Consider the following 23,346-nt stretch of genomic DNA (forward strand, 5'->3'; position numbering starts at 1 on the left):
GGGACAGCCTTCTTAATGTTTATAACTCTTAGCTTAAGTAGGTATCAACATCTCAAGCAACAGCACAAATACTGTCTTTCATCAGAAAATTCTCAACGTGCTTTTCTCAAAGTGTAAGTGAGAATTGTTTAAGTAATAACAATTTGTTTCGGATTAGAAACTCACTGACTGAACTGAATCAGACACTATTTTACCATCAAGGTACTGAAATAGCAGTCTCTCAACTAAACTAAACTGACACTTAAAGTTGGTGCATTCTTTCTGGACTCTGAAAACTTTTGCTCTTTTTTGTTTGTATCTTCAGGTGGAGAGAGAAGAGATGTTAGAGTATCATATGTACAATCTTCAATTTTGCTAACATCCCAGGAGCAGTCTAGCCAGAAGTGCAGTATGCAGACACAGGATCAATGACTACAGCCAATATGTGGGTGTCCAAAGTCGTTTGAAGAAAGGAGATTCTTAATTCATTACACAAATGAATGCTTTTCAGGAATACAAAAATTAAGAACGACTGAATACTGCTATGAAATAAGTAAAATATTAGGTACATATAAGCTCAGAGAGAATGTTGTATAAATACTGGGCCTGGAACATCAGTAACAGAATGGATCTCAGATATCACTGAAAATGTAGTATCAGCTTGACAGTCTGGGGGTTCTTTTTCCAATACTTTCACAATTATAAAACTCTGGGTTACTGATATTTAAAATTTGGAGATTTTCCTGATTTTTCCCTAAAAATTAATATAATCCTTTGGAAACCCTAAGTTTATAACAAATTTCAAAACAGTATCATGCCTAAAAGAATCAAAAATATTTAAGCCAATTCACAAGGATACATACCATTTTGCTATAATGTCTTCTAGAGTTCTGCCTCTCATTATGAAAAATAAAGTGAAGTGATTCTTTGCATTATTCACCCAATGTTCAGAGAAATAAACAATGTGGCTGTGAGTAGTGGGGAGAGGGAACCTAACACTTGGTGGGAAGCTGGATCTGTCACCAAGCAGTCACTGGAAAAATTAAACTTTTTGATTTTCAGTTTCCTCATCTATGAAAACAAGGAAGATGAATTAAAAAGAATTCTTTCAATTTTAAATGCTCTGACCCTGAGAAATGACACAAGATACATGTACACACACGTAATTATGCAGGCCACTTAATATAAATGAAGTATTTCCTTTTACTATATAATAATATTTACACAGTAAAAGAAGACAGATTCACTAGGAATAGGTCACCTAGCCTGCCTCTTGATCTTGGATTAGTACAGGGCTATTACCACTTACTAATTTATAAAATCATGAGAATGCAATACAACTTGAGATAATTAGCAGTACTTAAAAAAAAAAAAAAAAAAAAAATGCTACGAGACCAGACTACTAGTCAACAAAGATTCTCTTTCAATGTTGGACAGCGTCTCTTTTATCATTACATTGCTCTGGTCACATTTATTGTTAGTTATCAACTAAATAGTTATTAAATAGTTTTATAGTCCCCTTTCTTAATTCTCAAAGAGGATAAAGAAGTTTTTCCTTTCCATCTTAGAAAGCTTCAAGAAATTTATCTAAGATGGTATCACTTTGTACCCTTTACATGGTAAAGACAGTAGATAATGAAAACTTCACAATGTAGTTTAGAAAAACATCCCAGTAAAGCGTCAAATGAGTGCTTCCATGACATTTAAAGGAAAAGAAAATGTTCTGCAATAGTCAAGAGAGTGGGGGGAACTCCAAAGCAGCACTGAGGATGGACACAGAATTCAAAAATGTGGGGAAGGAGGGTAACTTTTCTGGTAAGACAAATGGTATGAGCCAAGGCTGACATTATAGTATGCTTTTAGAGAAATGAGTGAATCAGTGGCTGGGGTCAGATTCTGTACAGAAGCAAGGAGAGAAGACAAATGATAACAGAATAGTGACTCTAAAGCTATCAGCAATCACCTACTAGGACAAAATGAGAATTGAGAATGATGTCTCTTTAAAGTTACTGGGTTTAGAATTTCTATATTGCAATGAATTTCACTTCTACTCTATATAGCAATATATCCTGAGAGAATTCACAAGTAACTAAATAAAACCAACAACATCTCCAATTTTCACAACTTACATTATATACATTATACTTTTATTAGGGTATCAGACCTGAACACTTACATGCCAGGCACTGTCAAATCACTCGGGAAAAAGAAATACACAATTTTTTAAAAACACTTTCCTTTTGTGGAACTTACATTCTAGTGTGTGGGAGCAGGGAGAGAAGGTAAGTAAAATGTATAATAAATCAGATGGTGAGAGGTAGTGTATAAAAAATAAAGCTGAGAAGGAAGTTGCAGGGATTTCCAAGATTCTAAAAGCTGACCAGTGAAAATGTCATTAATAAAGCAGCATTTAATTCACTCAGATTAGCTAGACCCAGTATATCATGTATACATTAGTGGTAATTTTTTAAATCAAATTGTCTGAACTTGTCAGGAATTACCTTCTAAATAACTGTCACAGGAATCAATATTATGGGAATTACCTGAAACTGAAATTTGGTAATAAATGAGTTTTAATGAAAATAAATAAATTAATTAATTAATTAATTCACGTACTTAGCACCTCTACAGAACTATACTGAATCAGGGACAGATTTCTGGCAGCACTATGTTCATATCTATGTGCCTCTGTCAACTTAAGCAAAGCTCAGCAAGCAAGAAAGCAAGTTCATACTGTCACTTTTGCTGAGAAGTCATTACAAAAGGAATGAATGCTGCAGATTTTAGCTTGTTCTGCTTCCCAAAATATTTTGACCTTCAAGAAGTGCCCCAGTCCTTACAATCCTACACATTCTATTCAGGTTCAACTTTATAAAAAATAAACCCATCTCCTCCACAATCTAGTTTACTTTTTAATTCCTTAAGTCTATGACCAATTTAATCCAGGATTTTGATTTATGAATAATGCGGCCATAACTAATGGAACATAAGATTACATGCTGTGATTTTTTTAAATGCAAATGACCTTAATTATAAATGAGAAAAAAAACCTCACCCTTACCCTAACAAGTGGCTGATGCCTCCTAAACTCAAAGCCCAGGGATTTAAGGAAAGCACAACTCTAAAGTCTCCAGGGTAACCTCCTTGATGTGTAAAAGGTACATTTGGGCACATGATTTTAAAACTATATGATTATTTTGGGGCGCCTGGGTGGTTCAGTAGGTTGAGCGTCCCACTTCAGCTCAGGTCATGATCTTGTGGTTTGTGAGTTCCAGCCCCGCTTTGGGCTCTATGCTAACAGCTTGGAGCCTGGAGCCCGCTTCAGATTCTGTGTCTCCTTCTCTCTCTGCCCCTCCCAAGCTCATGCTCTGTCTCTCTCTCAATAATAAATGAACGTTAAAAAAAAACACCAAAAAACTATATGATTATTTTGTTGTCATAGTCAAATATATTACTAGAAATATTTTGCAGAAGTGTAAGTAGAAACATCTATGGACAATACTGAATACTCTCTACATGTTTTGTACCTCTTATTTCGTTTTTAGGATATTATGACTATTTAAAAAGCATTCTAACACATTCTTAACAACTCCAGCATGTCTTGATTAATTCTCTAAAGTGTTATGATTAATTTACTAAAGAAAGTAATGAAATGTTCAGGTGCTACACAAGACTTCGGCTTTCCAACAGTCAATAACTATGCTGTACTGCCATTTTTTCTTCTATTTTTTTTTTCCCCATACATTTTTTGGGGATTGTTAACTTTGAAGTACTTGTCATGTCACTCTTTAATATGCTCAAGCTAGTGGAATGGAGATGTATGCAATCAATACTGGAAATTTAGCAATGCTTCAGGTTTCTGATGCTAGTAGTAAATGGTCGTTTGGTATTAAAAATAGCATATCTTCACTAAAACCAGAGAGGAAAACAGCATATTCAAATGCTGTATGTGTATACATAATGCGTGTAGGTACGTATATACGTACCTACACACATACCCCCCCCTCAACAGGTACCAACTTCAACTGTAAAATTTTATTAGAATAATCACACCCTAACAAAATGAAATTATACATTTTTTGAAAAAGAGTATGAATGGGAAATGTGACAAACTAAAATAAATTGGTGTCTTTATCAAGTTAAGTAAATTCTAACACAGTTTTCAGAAACAGTTTACTCTGTGCTCCTACCAAGGTCTTTCTTCCTTAATTGGGAGAATAAATCTGCCTCTAGTCCAGATATTAGAGGAAGGCAAGAAGTTGTACATGAAGTTAATTCTGTGTGATTTGAACTCAATGAATTTTAAACATTTTTAATACAAAAATAAAAGCCTAAAGATTGCTTATATATTTTTATAAATTCTTTTTATCAGTAGTAAATATCAGTATAACCCAACCACCACTACCGAAAAACGAAGGCAGCATACAGCAAAGGGAAATCTTTTCAATTTTATTTAATAAAATTAACTCCTTATTTATTGGACTCAACTCAGAGAAACTGCTTTAAGTTAAATATTTATATTTTATTATTTATTGCAGTTTCATAATTACCACAGTATTTGGATGCTATTTTTAAAGTCATTTTTAAATGTGTAGCATGTGCTACAAGAAAGACACTGTTCTCAAAGTACTTACCACGGTGAATTAGAAAAATGTTACATGATTTATAGAAATGCACTGCACGATGACAGCCTTCCTAGGACTAATTCTATAGTACCTTTCAACAGAAAAGCTTTAGTGTTTTCTCAAACCAAAGTCATTATTTTTTAAGTATTGGCAAAATGTATTTGCCTCGCTTGCCTTCAAGTAAGACTACTTATGGCTCTCAAACAAGCCTTCATGTATCTGGTCACCAAGAGACAAACAGTGTTGCTTAGCAAGGAAGCAACCATGACTGTGCATTATTTTAGATAACTTTTATCCCATTACTTCCCATTCTCCTTTCTTTCCCATGCAATACTGTTTACAGCTTTTTACACCTAAGCATTTCAAAGAAGTGAGCCTATATAAACTTCTACATATGAAGTTCCACTAAATGGATGTTTTGGAGCTGAATTTTTTTTTAAAGGACTTAAGGATAAAAGGATTACACACCTCCTACATGCAGTTACTTTTAGAAAAGCAATTTCTGTGTTGACTAAAGAGTGAAACTCTTAAAATTTTAAGTTGATTCATAAACTAGCTCAATGCTAAAACTGTAAGGACCCACAAAAGTTACGCTCTGAAGTTAAATATTTAAAGCCTACTACTTCATTTACTCAATAAAACCTGAGAGACTATGTGAAAATCACTACATTCAAATGGAAAATGAATATCCAAGTGTGTTTATAAAGTTAAACATTTATTATTTTGACAGCTCTGTTTTGAACTAAATTTTGAAATGCTATTCTTGGTGAATTATTTACAAATTAGACACGGAAGAGTGAAAATTCACTTTTCCTGAAGTGAGATGGCACATGTTACAGGAGAAGTCATAAGACAGGAATCCTGCTTTTAGTTCTGACTTCACAGATGGAGAACTAGACATGTTGAGAGATTTGCAAGGAATCTGCAAGACTGTGCAGGGCTGTACCACACAGCCTCCAATATTAGAAAATGTGAAGAATTCTTTGTATATTTGGCAATGGAACTGCATGAACAATTAAGCCACGTGCTAAGCATTTTTATTATGTTTTGCTCACTAGAAAAAGCCTGGCACCTAAGGGACCAAGGACATACTGGACTACACTGAAAAATTAGCCATGGTTGGGGCGCCTGGGTGGCTCAGTCATTTGGGTGGCCGATTGCAGCTTTGTGATTTCGAGCCCCACACTGGGCTCTCTGCTGTCAGCACAGAGCCTGCTTCAGATCCTCTGTCCACCCCTGCCGGCTCACGTGCTCATGCTCTCTCTCTCAAAAACTTAAAAAAATAATAATAAACATTAGCCATGGTTAAGCTACAAAGCTGATAAATTACAAACAGACAACAGCAAAGTTTTACTTAAAGATTCACTTCAATTTTATGTATCTTTATTTTTACTCCTAAAAGAATCAACATGAAGTCCAATCTTTCAGGTAGATGTATTATTTTAAGTTTATTTATTTATTTTGAGAGACACAGCATGAGTGAGGGAACAGGAGAGAGGGAGAAAGAGGGAGGGGGAGGGAGGGAGGGAGGGAGGGAGGGAGAGGGAGAGAGAGAGAGAGAGAGAGAGAGAGAGAGAGAGAATCCCAAGCAGGGCTCGAGGGGCTTGAACTCATGAACCGCAAGATCATGACCTAAGCCAAAACCAAGAGTCAGACGCTCAACCGACTGAGCCACCCAGGAGCCCCTTTTTATAAAGCTTACTTATTTTATTTTACTTATTTATTTTTTACTGACCTGGTAGTGATTTCTGGTAAGGTCGTTTTGATTTATACAATCTTATGCCATTTCTCAAGTCTCAGAGGCAAAAAGTATTAGTAAGGCATCAGAGGTTAATGAAAACTCAAAGTGGAAAAACTTTTTAAGCTATGGGAAAATGAGCATAATTTCCTTGGCTTTAAAAAAATAAATCTTTAACTTCAGTAAGTTTTAATTATCTAAAGCATGTATGTCTGCTTCCTTTAATCTGTGCAACTCTACAGGAACTGTTTTTAATCCTGCCTTTCAAAGCTGTGACCATCCCAAGAGGGAATCATTCATTAAACAAATACGTTTTCTGTGCCTATTACATAAGAAGTGTTCCACCAAAAACTATGGGGACTACAGTTTAAAACAGACAAGAAACTTTCTCTCAAAGAGCTTACAAGCTAATAACAGATAAAATATGTGTTATATACAAAAGGGCTAGGCAATTATAAACTAATCGTTATGACCAGTTTGCCTATAAATTCCCTCCAAAAAATATTTAATAACAATGATTTAAAACCATAAACTTCCAGTTTGAAATGACAGAAATACAACAAATTATGGAAAAAAACAAATCATGTCTTTCTACTGATGTAGATCTAATCAGTAAGATAAGGAAACCAGTATATTTTTTTAATACCTTGGCTAGAATATTTCCTCCAAGTGAACTTTTATATACCTATTTATACAACTTCTATATAGTACTATTATTTAAAAACAAAAATTCTAGATCATTAATAAAGCTAGAAATGTGAAAACTTTCATCACAAAAAGACAATGCTACAAAAAAGTGATGAAGCCTATGCTTTACTGTTATTTCTTGCTCAGAGAAAAGGCTCTTCCAGCAAATAAATCATTTAAGTTCTCCAGAGCTCAGTTTAGTCATCTGCAAAAAATGAAGGAGTTACTCCCTCCCTTAATGGTAAAAGTTTGTTAAGCGTGAATTCCCCCAATATGGTAGAGTATTATGAGTAATACACTATACTCATACAAGCATCATAATAAATTCTTCATAAGAAATAATTCTCAAATACAGTGCTTCAAATTAAAATGTTTCATTCCAAGTTGTTACTTCTTGATTTATATACCTCATTCTACTTCCACGTCTTCATTTTGGTTGTCCTTACCACTGCCTAGAACACATTGCCTTTCAATGCTACCTATCCAAGTTCTTCAGTATTCAGTTTAAATTCTGTCTTTCTCATAAAACTTTTCCTCACCAAACTCTTTCTCTTCTAAACTGTATAGCCCTTCAAGACAGTAGTGAAAAATTGATGTTCCGTCATGTATAAATCCTTCTTTCTTACATGATTTTTGTCATTTCTACTATACTGTAGGTTCCTGAAGGTTCTCCAGCTTTACTGTTTACAGCAACTAGCATGATGCTTCATTTAACATCTACAAAAATACTTAACTGAATAAATCTTCCTATGATTATTTCACTCACTTTAAAGTCAATGGTCAATAAATGTTCACTGAATAAATGACTAGGCTGATAAACGACAGTAAGTAAAACCAAAACATCATTATTATTCGTCACAGCAAACAAAGCTGCTACTGATAACTTTTAAAGAAATGATACCCCTTTAAGAATACAAATAGTTCGGAACAAGCAATAATTTTCACTTCGGTGATATTTCTGAGTCTCCTATTGCCAACCATCTACACAAATAGGGATAATGACCCTCAGAAATAATGGTTACTCAGCTTTGGCTGAATTACAAACATTTTTAGTTACATTTATATGGTCATAAAATCATAACCAGAAACTCACACAGATAACCAGCTCATTAGATATACTCTTAAAGTTGAAGAAAGCAATCTCAGTTTCAGAGAAGATTCACTAACCTTTCGGAAAGAAATTTCCTATTACCATTGGTGTAAGTCAACTTTCAGACCTACCCTCTACTCCTACACCAACATCATTATCAATTTTAACTTCCTACTGGATTCTCTCTTCTACAACAAAAGGTCAGTCTTTCCTTCTCCCCTTGAGGCAAGAAACTCACCAATGATCCCTCAGACCTTTTACTCTCCCAATCTTGCTCTTTGTTAGATTATTCAGAGATCCTAGATTAATACAACAGCAGAAAGAAAACTGATAAATGCTTTTCATCTTTGTTCAGACAGCCCATCACATTCGTGGTAAACTCCTTTTTTACTTTTACCCCAGCATAAGAAAAAGCAACTCAGACATTTAAAAGTTTATCAAGAAGTACTACTTTTTTTAAATTGAAATTCATGAGCTAGCCCCAAGAACTGATTATATATTGAAGGTAATTTTTCATCACTGGAGATGTAAAATACTGTCTTCTACTTATCTATAGGAATACATACCAGAATACGAATGACTAACCTTTTTCCCCCTCTTCTTTCTGATAAACTAGAAAACAGGTGAGTAAAACTCTAGGTAAAATATAACATAACTTATCTTTATGAGGCCACATCTGGCAGAGCTAAGAATGCAAAACAAAACAAAGAGGAGTATGTATACGTTAAGGGGGGAGAAGCATTCTGAATGTGAAGAAAATCCAATGGCTACTCTTTATCCAAGTTACAAACATGTCTCAAAACCTACATTTACAGATACTATGGTACAGAATAAGATTGAAACCATCTTTTCTTCTTACGGATTCAGAAAGTTGACCAGGGTTCACCTCTTAAACCAAGACTGAGTTAGCACGTAAAACTGGCAGCAGAAAACAGTCATTTTCACATTATCAGTTTGTCCATTTAGTTCATGATCTTTACTTCTACCACAAAAGGCAATTTACTGATTTCAGCATACTGTGAGAAATCATTTATTTTTTTTTATTTTTTTTTTTAATTTTTTTTTTCAACGTTTTTTATTTATTTTTGGGACAGAGAGAGACAGAGCATGAACGGGGGAGGGGCAGAGAGAGAGGGAGACACAGAATCGGAAACAGGCTCCAGGCTCCGAGCCATCAGCCCAGAGCCTGACGCGGGGCTCGAACTCACGGACCGCGAGATCGTGACCTGGCTGAAGTCGGACGCTTAACCGACTGCGCCACCCAGGCGCCCCACTGTGAGAAATCATTTAATTCCCTGTCGCACACAGATGTGTTCCAGAAGGAAAATTTTCTGCCTTTGCAGATTTCACTAATCTACCTCCAACTCCCCAAACCTGTCAAGATTAGTGTTTTTACTAACTGAGCAGGTAAAAACAGAAAATATTAGTACTTAACATGAAATACTAGTAAATCCTCAAAATAATAGTAAGGCAATATTCTTACACTAAGAACTTCAGCTCAAGTAACTGGCAATGTGAGCAAACAAAAAATGAGATACACCACAACAGCTTCATTTAATGACTTGTTTTTTGAAAGATAAGGGCCTTAAGTGTGTCCCTGCTGCAGGATTATTAGTTATCATTTTCTTTCTAAGTTTAATCAACTTAAAATACTTACAGCATGTGTATTTTAAAGATAAATACACTAACAGCATGTAAAACGTACCAAATAGTTAAATGTTACCTAGAAGAGCCAAAAAAAAGAAAAAGAGAGGTACTGAAACCTGTTTTGTGTTCTAGCTGAAATGAGTATTACTTGGTCCAACTGGATGACCAAGGACTTACACACACACACACACACACACACACACACACACACCATGTAAGCAGTAAAGTCTAAGTAGACAAGCATATAGACAAGCATTCTTTCTATTTATATATTAGCTATATTTATTGCTACTTAATTAGGTATAAAATATAAAACTCACTGATAATTACACTAAGAAATACTAGAAAATCATCAAAGAAAAAATTAATGTGAAAACAAAATGCCACAGGGACAAAGCTAGTACTCCAATCAGCATTAGGAGGTAGTAATATCGCATGAGAACAGTCTGCTTAAGTGGGAAAAAAAAAGTACTTGAGGTGTTCTTTCTCATTTAGAGAAAAAACTATAGACACTTTTTTGGTACAATAATAGAAGTAGTCTGTTCAGGGTGTAAGAATCTCAACAAAAGAGTTACATTCAGACTAAACTCATTTTGTGAGTTAACTCTTACCCACCTTACTTGCCTTTTCATGCACATCTGGATCACTTCACTAAAACTTTTAAAAACTGGAGCTAAAAAGGTAGTAAGACAGTTCAAATAACCACTTCCTGTCAGAAACTGGTATTTCTTATTCAAAAGAAATGTCTTTCATTTAAAAAAATAAAGGCATAATGACAGATTCCCTTAGTTTAAAAGGTCATACAAGACCCAAAAATAAAACCAGCTCACTAACCAGTTAATAAACACAGGCACATCCATACGATGAACTGTCTCATTAAAAAAAAAAAAAAAAAAAAAAAAAAATGAAGCCCTTAATATACTGAAATGAAACAATTACTCAGCTGTATTAGGTGAAAGAAAGCAAGTTACAAGATAGTGTATTTAGTATATAATACCATTTGTAAAAAGAAAAACAATGTGCAACACAGGGCAGGGAGTACATACAATATTTGCCTTTACATGGATAGAATTATCTACAAGGACAAATTGGTAACACTTGAGCAATGGGGATGAGAGTGAGGGTGTATCACATGACCACCTGCTGTATTACATTTTATGGTGAATCATGGACTATCTGAATGAATTACTAAAAAAATTAAATTGAAAATATAAATACATACATTCTGCCTTATTAGTCGTCATGTCCCCCAAAGTTTCCTGAGGATAGAGATAAAACAGTGTAATCCATCTCTGGAGTCTCTGTAGCTTTCGGCCCAGTGGACTAAACATACTACTACTACTACCACTACTGAATAATTTTTAATATTTTAGGCAATATTTGATGAGCACTTGTGAAGTGCCTGACATTTAATATGTATTAACTTATATAATATCTCCATTTCTATGAGGTAGATAGAGTAGATTTATGACGAAGGAAACTGAGGAATGAAGAAATCTGAAGGTCCCATAGCTAGGAAGTTAAAACAAAGCTTAAAAATGAATAGCTATCATTAATTGAGTCCCTAAGGAGGTACTTTATAATTATCTCACAGCCCTATAAATTGGGCAGTATTCTAATTTAACAGGTAAGGAAACTTAGGTTGAGAAAGATTAAGGCACTTCCGTAGGTCACAAAATTTCCTGAGGGTGGGCACATGACAGCAGTGGCAACAGCGGGAATGAAACCCAGGCCTGTGAGTCCAAACCCCGTGCTCTTTCCACTAACTACATTGTCACGGTAAATGCTAACCAAATATTTGAATTACCACGAACTATTGCCTCAAGTGATTCTGTAGCAGAGATGAGTTCACACAGGACTAAGAAAAAAGAAATCCTTGCATTTTTTTCCATTCGCTGTTCTTAAATTCAGATTTGAGCTCCGCAGCCATCAGGAAAGTGACACTGTACATCCAGGAATACACGTTCGTAAGACTCTGCCACAGGCTGCTGTAAACAAGTCTTTATAACCGTCTCTACAAGTTACTTTATGAAGTGAAATTATAAATTTTAGTGATACATTGTAAGCATTAAGATACAATTTTCTGTACTGTGGAAAAACAGGAAAAGATTTTTTAAATGAGGTGAAGTAGGGAATACATACTTGGCTTTACTATGACCATATGATATCCAAAAAACAAAACCCAATGTCTTAGGATGAGAGCTAACGTAAAGCTACTTCTCTACAAAAATGAAAAATGCTGTTAATTAGATACAATCAAGAAAATGAATGTCAAAAAGCAGGAAAAGGAAGGTACCATTTTATGGACTGGGTTTCTAAGTTTCCTTAGGCTCTCAGGTGAGAAAAAAAAAAAGTCATTCAAAAAGGGGTAACACCGGTTTTAAGTGTCCTTTTAACATTTTTCAGTCTGTCTCAGTCAAAGATTCATTTGCTTTCTGAATACATGTGTCCAATAAAAAAAAAAAAGGCACAAGCATATTTAACTGTAATTTCTACTGACCTGGGAAGTGACATAAATATAACTTATGGCCATGCTCCAAGTGAACATTCAAATATTAATGAATATAAAAGTTTGAAAAGTTCCACTTGGAATTGGTAAGAATTGCAGACTATCAATCTATAAATAAAACAAAGCGTAAAAGATCTTTTTGATACAAGAGGAAAAAAAATCCATCAGGACACTTTTTTTTTTTTTTTTTTAATTCACAAAGAGTCATTGTCACACATTCTCTGTAAGGGACAAATAGTCTACTCAACTGATGCTGGCTTGCAGAAAATCTTCAGGACACACAGCAAACTATCGCATCATCAATACTATAATTTCTTCAGTGTTTGGAAGTAAGATCATCTTCCCAATCCTTATGTAAACTCTTTACTGCATCTTAATGAAGTTTCCCAGCAATGATAAATTTCTAAGGTTTTGTTTTTTTTTTTAAGACTTGCACTAGGATAAAGTAGGTTTTGGAAAAGTGACTTGGATACAGAAAAAAATCAAAAGACAGTGCTTCTATTACCAATCAGTATTTATTCTGAACAAGAAACCTTGTAGTATCCATCACAATGCTATCACACTACGACAATATTTTCAAAACAAATAACGTGTTCATTTTTTGTATCACCTAAAATAACCGTTTTGGCTTTACTTTTAAATCAGGAAATGAGCCGTGAGTGCAAAAAGATTTCAATAGCTGGCGACTGAAGTTATCTTTTAAACCAAACCTTTAAAGGCAGAACTGATGCAAACGAAGTCTAGGATGAAATTCCAACTTCTTAGGAAGGTATGACAAACTTAAATAGGTCATATTCCAGGTCCCTTAAAAACTGTCTTTTAATCTTTAACGTGTCAACGACTTTTCTGCGGTTCTTTTTACCAACAGGCAAAGAAAAAACAAGCCTTGTGGCTTCAACTATTGTCCGTCTCCTGCAAGGGTTACTTACTGCATGGGAAGCAAACACTGGACACTTCTAAATGCTTATTTTTAGATTTAGTATTAATCTCTTACTTAAGTTTAGACAGAGACATGTGGGAAGCTTGGTTGGGGGTGGGAGATCCGGAGGACCAAAACTCGGTTGGCATTGTTGGCCCCCAAAATATAAAAAATTGATGTAAAACAAAAGTGAATCGCCTAATATTCGTTTCAACGAAGTGCTTCAGAATGATAGATCTCAAGTGATTATTACCTTTTTGAAAAGGGTTAAAACCGAAACTGTTTTCAAACAGCAGCTTCCCTTTTACAGGATCCCAACAGTTTTTTAAAAAGTTTTACAAATATGTTTTTCTTAGCCCCCCCCTTCCTCCCCGAAAGAATGCATTTCCATGACTACTGCCTTAAAAAAAAAAAAAAAAAAAGAGCGAGGGAAAAGAGTCAAAAATTATATTAAAAAGCACGGCTCTCACCATCTCAACTAAGCAGAAAAGAACAGAAAACAGTATGTCCCCAATGGGGTGGGAGCGGGGGAAAAGGGCATGAATAAAATACAGAACGAGAGGAAACCTTTGGTTTCGAACTTTATTGCACAAAGAGAGTGGAGAGAAGAGTAGGTCAGACGTTGCAGCGCTTCCCCTCGCGAAGCGGGCATGGCAGACACCGAGGCTACCGGGAAGGCAGGCACCTTCACCTCCTCTGCCCTCAACTGTCGCCTTCTTCCTCCTCCACCCCCCGCGGGCACCCCGGCGGCGCTGCCCCGGCGGACGGCCGGGCCAGATCGGGCCGGGCCGGGGGCGAGGCGGGCGGCGGGGGCCGGGCGAGCGGCCGGGCGGCGCGGGGGGCAGCGGCGGGCCGGGCCGGGCGGGCGGCGGGCGGCCTCCCCCGGGGCGGCTCCGGGCTCCCGGCTCCCGGCTCCGCGCCCGGCCCGGCCCGGCGGCGGCGGCGGGAACGCGGGCGCCAGCTCGCCGCGGCCGGCCGCCCGCACACACCCCCGGCCGCCGGCTCCCACCCCGCCCGCCGCCCGCCGCCCGCCGCCCCCCGCCATGAGCGCCGCCGCTGGCTGCAGGCAGAGTCGCTGCCGCCCCGGCCGCCGCTGGCTCCAGTCCGCCGCCATTATTCTTTGTTCGCTGCGAGCGGCGGCGATGTTGTGGGGCTCGGGCGGAGGCTCCATCTTTACCGCGGCCCCTCCTGCGAGGGGAAGGCCCCGAGCGCGGGTGTCCGGCGCCTCCCCGTCCCCCCTCCGTCCCCCCGGCTCTCTCCGGCTCCTGCCTCCTCCTCCTGCTCCTCTTACCGGTGGTACAAGCTCCTCCGTCACTGCTTTCGTTCGCGGCCCGGATCTCGCTGGAGTTTTATTCTCTCCCCCACGTAACACACCGCGTCAAACTACACCTCCGCCGCGTCACTCACCAACACTCCGCTTCTCCCAGCCGCCCGGGCCACAGGCAGCAGCAGCCGCCGCCGACTGAGGAGCCGCAGCCAGGGAGCCAGCCAGCGCCGCCCAGTGCCGAGTGCGCAGCGGCCGCGCACGGAAACAGCCGAGCTCGGCCCGGAGGAGCTCGAGCGGCCCCGCCCCCCGCGCTGGAGGCGGAACTCGCCGAAGGCCTTCGGGCTCCTTCGGCCAAGGCGAAGGCGTTCCGCGGGGAGTGGGGAGGAGGCGGCGAAGGTGGGAAGCGACGGGCGGAGGGAGGAGTGGTCTGAGTCCCGCCGCGCCGTTTTGGCGGATAAAAACCCGGCGGCGGAAATTTGCCGGAGGAAGGTGTGTGTGAATGTGGCCCCGTGGGGAATTCCCTAGGGGTGTCGAAGGCTGGGTGGAAACCCCCGCGCGGGCCAGCCCCTGCGGCGGTAAGCGGCGGGCTCTAAGGCGGCTGCGGCGGGCCGGCCTGGGCCCTGGGCCCTGGACCCTAGCCCCTAGTCCCTAAACGCCGTCGACCCCGGGAACTTTCGAACGCTGCGGGGACGTGGCCGACGCGCCGCGGGGTCTGGAACGCGGCTCGGTGCCGGAGTAGGGCGAGCCGGGAGGAAGGGCGGCGCAGGCGCTGCAAACGCCGCCAAGCCTGGTGCCCGGCGGCCGGCCCGGGTGCTGGGACCCGGGGTAGCTGCGCTGCCCCGGCGTTGTGGTTGCCCGGTGGGAGGGGTTTGCCCGGCCGGCGGCCTCTCCTCTGCGTGAGTGAGCGGAGAAACCTGGAGGCCGCCCGCCCTGCTCTTCGGTCTCCGGGGGGTAGCGGGGGTGGGGGGGAGGGGGGCGGTAGGGGGTTGTAGCTGGAGCTCCAGGGACTTGTGGCACCTCGCAGGGTGCAACCGGGCAGCCAGGCCCGGGAATGATCTGTTCGGTCCTCGGGGGCCTCCGAGCAATCACCTGTCCAGACCGAGGTTGCTCTTGGACACTCCGAAATATGACCTCCCTCCCCCCACCTGCACGCTTTTTTTTTTTTTTTTTGGCACCTTCCTGGCCGCTGTCTTTTCATAGCCGTTTTCCACCTCAGTGGTTTACACCCATTGTGCCCTTTTCTTCACCACCACACTCCCACTCTAAACCCGACAGTGTGACTAACGTTCCCTCGACTACCGAAACTGCTATCTCAGAGGTCGCTCAAGGCCACGCTTCTGACTCTTTATTCTTTTTACTGAACTCTGCGGTCCTCTCCTAGGGCTCATGTCTATTATAATTCTCCTTCTGTCCTCTATCTTTCGGAAGCTGAAGGAGAGGGTTCAAATCTGAGCCCCACCCCTTACTGGCTTCCTGTTACAAAGAAGAGTTGCTCTTCCCAGTACTCTAGATCCCCTTCTGCTTTCTCGGGGACTTTGGGCTGAAGAGGGGTCCCCTTTCCTTCTGTTATTTTCAACCCTTCTTTCACTGCTGGCTTTTCTATCACTTGAACATGCTTAACTCTCTCATTTATTTAAAATGTTTCTCTCCTTCAATCTTTCTCCAGCCATGACTGCAGCTGTCTCTTCCCCAGGGGACATTCTCACGTGTTCCATTCCTCAGCCCTTTCCAGTCTAGGTTCTGTTCCTACCCCTCACCTGAAGCAGCTCTGAATTGTCACACGCAAGCTTCCGTCCCCTCATCTTACAAGACCTCATTCTAGTTTTTGACACTATTGACCACACCCCTCATTTAAATATGCTCTTCCTTCTGCTCTTATAGCAAAGTTTTCTTCTTATTTTTCTGATTGTTCTTTGACAACCAGCTTCTCCGTTATCCAGATACTGGAATCCTGCTGAGCTGAGCCCTAATGTGTACTTTGTCGGTGGTCTCATCCGCATCCAGTAGCTTCAGGTACCCTCTGCCAAAGACTGTCCAGCCCATAACTCAAGCCTAGATCTTGCTCTTGGACTCTGGATTCATATTCCTAACTGACCTTGCTACACTTCCATTTGGATGACTGTGCCATGTCAAACTCAACCTGTATATCATATTCCCTCCAAAATCCTCTTCCCAAAGCCCTTGGATTAGTAAAGGGATCTACTCAGTTCAAGCCAGAAACTTAAGATACTCTGACACACATCAGAACCCCCTAAACTTGTCTGCCTTAGAAAATTGGATTTGTGGCCTCTCTCCTTTCCTGTAGCCACTTTTCATTCTCTAGTATAAACAATCTTCATTCTTTGAAGTTCCTGCAATAACTACCATCTAGGTCCTACAGAACTGTTTCTGGGGTATTCCAATCCATTTGCCATACCGTAGCCATAGTAATATTTTTAAAAATATAAATCTGATCTAGTCACTACTCTGCTTGAATTCCTTTAATAGTTTCCCTTTGCTTACTGAACACAGTCTAAGCTCCTTATCATGAACACCAGACCCTCCACCATCTGGGCTTCTCATTCTCCCCAGCTCCCCCAGCTGTCTCCCTAGCTCTCAGCACTCCAGCCATATTATTCTTTTCATTTTTTTCTAGGCTGTTCCCTCTCTCTCTCTCTCTCTCTCTCTCTCTCTCTCTTTTTTTCCCTACTGTAGGCTCTCATTTCAAGGTATACGGTTGTTTTTCCCTACCCTCTGGAATTCTTTTTACTACCCACTCCCCCTACCAAACGGTAACTTCTCACTTTCTTTTCTGACTCACCATACATACTTATTTGTTTAATGTCCATGTAAGGTAGGCATTATGTCTGTCTTGTTTACCACCAGCTTTTTCCCTCCCTTCCCACTCCTAGCACCAGCGCCATTTCTAGAATGTAGCGGTGCTTGTTAAATACTTATTGAATAAATAGTGAATATGGGTGGTCCTGGGCAAAGTTTTTTTTTTTTTTTTTTTAATATTTTGGTGTTCAGATCCTTGCTCAGCCACTTACTAGCTATGTGACATTGGGCAATTAATTGTTCATTCTTGTGCCTCAGTTTTCCCATCTGTAAAATAAAGACGATCATAACACCTACATCCTAGTGTTGTGGTAATTAAATGAGACCATTGCCGGGAATGTGCGCTTGGAACAATGTTTGGCAGGTAGCAAGCATTGATTAAAATGTTGCCTATTAGTAGCTTTTCCTTGCAGATCTCAGCCTTGTGTCAAATACATTTTCAAAATTGAGCTCTTCTTGCTCTTCTTACCCTGTACGTAACGCCAAATTCTTGGAATTATTGCCTCATGGCCTATTTTTATCACCCAGCAAAATGGTCATTTTTTATAATTTGTAGAAATTTCCGCATATTCTTCCTGTCTGGTCACACTGACCTTCATGTAGGCTCTCTCTCTCTTCATATCGTACTTTGCTAACTTCGTAGGTGCCTTCTGACTGAAGGCCCACTTCCCTTCCTCGCCTGTGCCCTGCCTTCAGACCCACAGGCCTCAAACCGTGTATTCTTGAGTTCTGCTCTCTTGGCCTCTGTACTCACCTAACTTTGTACATTCAGTCCTCCATTCATCCAAGTGCAAGTTATATTTACTAAACTAAATCTGGATCCACTCCAGATTTGAAATCGAGTCTCGCAATTTAATCTGTTCTTCCCTACCATCTCCATGAACCATAAAAAATGAACCAGGAATGTCAAACTTTCAGCATCCATTTTCTGTCTCTGGGACTTAGAAGCTACCCTTATTTTCGACTCAGTTGTACCCCTGGAAAGTATCTATATTGGGGAAAGTAGAGAAGAGCACATAGATATAACTTGACTTAATGTAATATAGATAAGACATAGAAGTGCCCTCATAGAGATCCAGAAAAGGGGAAGGTCTCATGAGATGATTATAAACGTCTTCAAGGAGAAAGTTATATCTGAGAGCTTTTCTCTAACCACGGCTTCCTTTTCCTGTTATTTTTCTCTATTATTTATACTGTTGAACCTAATTTTCACTTTCACTACAAACTCAAGTTCAACGAACCCTGCCTATTCTAATTCAACACCTCTCATGACTTAATTTGCTTTCCTACATAACTCCAAGGCCATGGTGATCCATTGCATTTATTCTAAAAGTATCTGTTAAATACCTGCTTTGTGCCATGTTTAGAAACTGGGGCTATAGTACTGAACAAAACATTGCCTCTGTCTCAAAGGTACTAAAATTTTCATCCTCTCGTCTTTCGGACATTTCTTTTTGTCCACTCCTTTGTGCTCCCAGCCAGTCTCATGGTTGCAAATACTAGGTCTATGCTACAACTTTCAAAATTATACCTTCCCTCCAAATCACTCCCCCAAACTCCAGGCTCATCTAAACAAGTACTTACTCACACCTCCACTTGGTTGTTGACTTAGCCTGGGTACCCCCAGAAAGCAGACCTGAGGCATAAGCTCTGTGCTATTATTTTATTTGGGAATATAATTCCTGGGAAAAGAGTAGGGAAGAAAAGTGTGTCAGGGGAATTGGTCAAGATTCTGTCAACGCAATGATAATGCTACTGTCCTCCCCAAAACACAGATACTTCCATTTTGTATGGGCCCGAACGTGAAAAAAACACTGTCAGGCGGTTACGGCCTGAAGCGTGTTGGCCATGGCAATGGGGACAGAAAAAGGCCAAAGGCTCCACAGGCAAGGAGACCAAAGGGATCTGAGATGCTATAGACATCTAACAGGCACCTCAAACTCAATGTATCCAAATCTGAACTGATTTTCCCCCTCACATCTATATCTGACAGCCTTTCCTATCCTTGTAGCCAAGATTAAAAATCTTGGCAAGATTCTTAGTGCTTTCCTTTTTCTCATACCCCACATCTATTCCTTTAGGAAAATTTATTGTCTATCCCTTCAAAATGTATCCCAAACCTGTCTGCTTACTACCTCCTCTGCAAGTGAGCCTAGTCTACAAGAGCCTCATCTCTTGTCTGGATGACTGCAATCGCTTCTAGAGAAGTTCCCTTCTTACCTTGCCATACACCAGCCACACTGCTGCCTTAGCGCCTTGGGGCTGTTTCAGTGCGTAAAATGTTCTTTTTCCAAATATGGAGAGAGCTCACTCCCTCACTTCCTTCAAGTCTGCTGACATGTCACTTTCTCACTAAAGCCATGATCGATCAATCGATTGATCATCTATCTATTTTTTGCCTTTATTCATGAGGTTTTACATAGAGTTATTTCCTTATGCTGGATGGAAAATTACTGGAGCAAAGATAATGAAGCATTCCCAAATCCTTGGCTGTCAAGTTGCTATTTAGAAGGGCGAAAGCAATTTACACTCCTTTGTATGTCCCACCTCAGTCCACCTTTACTCCGATTGTTTATTTATGGGCGAAAGAGGGTACCTCATTTTGGGGTGGTTTTTTTTTCCCCCCCCACCATACTGTTTAAAATTGCAAATTGACACCCACCTCAACCACTCCCCATTCCCACCCCACTTTTCTGGAATCCCCATGCCCTGTTAATACTTTTTTTCTGTGGCACTTATTGCCTTCAAGTACACTATTTTCCTACTTTTCATGTTTATTGTTGACTGACTCCCCTGCTAAAATACAAGTTTTCAGAAGCAGCATCTTTGTTTTGTTCGCCGATGTATCTCAAATACTGGAACCCTGCCCTGACATATAATTAGGTGCTCAATATATATTTGTTGAATGAATTTCCAACTTGCCTGTTGTTGGTATTAGATGGCTCATACTCTTCAGATTTATTTTCTTGGTTGCTTTTGCACTTAAATGAGGAGGTATATAAAAGGTTTTCTTATTTGGTAATTTTCTCATGATCTTAATGTAATAGATATCAACAAATATTTCTAGTTCAAGAAGCAATTGGAATCATTAATATCCCTCTTTATAACAGCAAAAAGAAAAAAATTGAACGGCCCAAATATCTCCAATACCAAATAGTTAATTATTTAATTCATTTTTTTGTCCCTTAAATGTATATGTACCTCTTTTTTTTCTTTCTTTCTTTTTTTTTTCTTTTTTCTTTTTTTTTTTTTAGAGAGAGAGAGGGCGCAACTGAGCAAGGGGCAGAAGAGAGAGAGAGAGAGAGAGAGAGAGAGAGAGAGAGAGAGAGAGACAGACATCTGAGGAGAGGCACAGGGAGGGGGAGGGAGGGAGGGAGAGAGAGAGAGAAGCGGGACTCACCCGAAGCGGGCTCATGTTTTACACAAAGCAGGTTCATGTTCACCTGAAGTGGGACTTGAAGTGGGAGAGGTTCCTTGCCCAGTCAATGCAGGCTTATGATCTACTGAGTTCTTCCCCTGCAGTGTAGAGGGATGCTTGAGGCTCTTCATAGTTGGAGTCAGTGCAAGTTATCAATGCTCACAAAGTCATCTTGTGATTTTCATCATACTTTCCAGATAGTTTTCCAACAAAGAAGAGGAAGTGCTGAACTGTTACAACTATTCCTGGTCTGTTTACCAGTTATAGTTCTCCATGTAAATTAATACATTGCTTCTTAAAATTAATCTTTTTTTAAAAAAAATTGAATGTTTATATATTTTTGAGGGCGGGGAGGGGCAGAGAGAGAATCCGAAGCAGGCTCCAGGCTCTGAGCTGTCAGCACAAAGCCCGACGCGGGGTTCACACTCATGAGTGGTGAGATCATGACCTGAGCCAAAGTTGGACATGTAACTGACTGAGGTGCCCCTATAATTAATCTTAAAGAACAACAACAACAACAACAACAACAACAACAACAACAAAACAACTCGTAACTTCACTTCCTCCTCCAGCTACTGTTGCACTTTTTTCTTTCCTTTTCTCTTTTTTTCCTCTCTCTCTACCGTAAATACCCTTGAAAGGGTTCTATGTTCACTGTCCCAGTTTCCTTTCTCTTATTTTCTGTTAAATCCACTCCAACTAGCTCTTGCCCCCCCAGCATTCCACCCGACTGCTCTCCATGTTACTTAATCCAGTGACCTGTTTTTAAGTCTTGGTCTCGCTTGACCTGTCAGCAGCCTTCAACACAGGTGATCCCTCTCCCCCCTCCCTGTAACACTTTCTTCACTTGGCTTCCAGGACACTATGTTCTTCTGGTTTTTGTCCTACACTACTGGCCACTGTTCTCAGTTTCCTTTGCTCACTGACCTCCTAGTGTTGGAATGCCTCAGGACTCTGTCCTTGAACTTCTTTTGTTCTTGTACTCTCTCCCTTGGTGATCTCCTTCAATCTTACTGCATTAGATACAAGTAAGTTCACAACTCCCTAGTTTCAGACCCAGACTTGTATAACCAAGTACCTCAGCATCTCTACTTGGATGTTCGATGGACCTCTCCATTCTGCTATATCAAAACTGAACTCCAGATCTCCTCTCCCCTCAAAAACCTCTCCCTACAACCTTCTCCATCTCAGTTAACGGCAACACCATCATTCCCGTCGCAGAGGCTGACTCAGCATCTTTTACACCCCGTGTCCAAATCCTGTCATTAAATCCTGTTACCCTTTCTTCAACATATATGGGCCCTCTTCCCATCTTCTTTGATGACACCACTGTCAGCTTTGACTATGATTTTGTATCAGTCACCCTTAATTTCATTCGATTCTCAACATAGCAGCCAGAGCCATCCTTTTAAAACGTAAAGCAGACCATGCCATCACTGTCCAAAATTCTCCCACAGGTCCCCATCTCACTCAGAGTGGAAGCCATGATTCTTACAATTAGCCTACAAGCCCCATTACCTCCCTGCCCTCGCTCTCTGATATTCTTCCCCTTACTTTTCTGTTTGGTCATGTTGGCCACCTTGCCGTTCCTCAAATATCTCGGATGCACTCTCTCCTCAGGGACTGTGCAATTGCTTGGAATGCTCCTTCCAGACATTTCCACGTCTTTCTTATCTCCTCAGATCTTTGCTCACATGTCCCCATTTCTGTGAGGCCTTCCCTTACAACCCTGATAAAAATTGTTTACCCTACACCCTGCCTCTCTTCTTTTGCCGTCCTTGTCTCCCTTTGCCACTTAATTTTTCTCCATGGCACCTACCACTTTCTGGTGTGCTATCTACTTAACTCACTGATTGTGTTTATTGTCCATGTAACCCCTCTGCGGCAGGGGCTTTTGTCTCTTTTTTCACTGCTGTGTCCTTAACGTCTAGAACGGTGTCTTATATACAGCTGGTGTTCAAATATTTGACTGAGTGCTGTTGAAATTCAGGATCTAATATTAATCTCCTGGCGTTGGTTGGCCAAACAGATCCCCTTCGGCCTGATCACCTCTGGGTGCGTCTAAAGATAACTGAGTTTCCGTATTGCAGCCTGAATCATGATGGTTCCCCCAAGGTACTGCCTTCTTGTGGGGCTTGATTTCCGCACGGCCACCCTCTCTGCCATCTCTGTCTTGGTTCTATATAACCTGAAAGAGATGAGGACCTCTTTGAAGCTTTCTGATTTTTCATGTCCCAGAGTCAGAACGGGGGATCTGGCCAGCAAGATTCTGGTTACTTTTAATTTCTATTTTGAGGACTGAATGGTAAGCTTCCAGTACTGCTGCATTCTCAGCTTCCTGTGACTGAACGCAATACCATGTAAACAAAGTCAATGGCCTCTTCTCCTCCTTGAAATCGCCAGAGGGCCGGTGGTTGGCATTTGAGGTCAGTAGTGAAATCTTCAACAAGTGAAGATTTATTGAGTGCTTACTTTGTGCCAAGGGCTGTTCTATACACTTTGGCTGTATGAATTAATTTAATCCTCACAATAACCCAATGAGGAGAATATTAGCATTACGAGCATTTTATAGATGAGCGAGCTGAAGCACAGAGGGGTGAAGAAATGTCTCTGAGGTCTTAGAGCTAGTCAGTGGCAAGGTCAGAACGTG

The 23,346-nt window shown here is 40.5% G+C and overlaps 1 protein-coding gene and 1 long non-coding RNA gene across 7 annotated transcripts in view; one reads left to right on the plus strand and one right to left on the minus strand.

Annotated features, from left to right (window-relative positions):
- CREB1 (cAMP responsive element binding protein 1) overlaps nucleotides 1–14,713 on the minus strand; it is a 61,484-nt gene extending 46,771 nt beyond the window's left edge. For 2 of the 5 annotated variants that reach the window (XR_009255851.1, XM_058707343.1), the window contains exon 1: nucleotides 14,486–14,649. The gene's annotated coding sequence lies outside the window, so the exon portion shown is untranslated. Of the gene's footprint in view, nucleotides 1–14,485 lie in introns of all 5 variants that reach the window. The other 3 variants (XM_058707364.1, XM_058707354.1, XM_058707373.1) reach the window with 3 other exon arrangements.
- The window catches only part of LOC131499430 (uncharacterized), a 76,453-nt gene continuing 67,720 nt past the window's right edge, over nucleotides 14,614–23,346 (plus strand). The window contains exon 1 of one of the 2 annotated variants that reach the window (XR_009255871.1): nucleotides 14,614–15,036. This is a non-coding gene — a long non-coding RNA (uncharacterized LOC131499430). The remainder of the gene's footprint in view (nucleotides 15,037–23,346) is intronic. The other variant, XR_009255872.1, reaches the window with a different exon arrangement.

The sequence above is a fragment of the Neofelis nebulosa genome, chromosome 2 (assembly GCF_028018385.1).
Source record: "Neofelis nebulosa isolate mNeoNeb1 chromosome 2, mNeoNeb1.pri, whole genome shotgun sequence".
Classification (NCBI taxonomy): domain Eukaryota; kingdom Metazoa; phylum Chordata; class Mammalia; order Carnivora; family Felidae; genus Neofelis; species Neofelis nebulosa.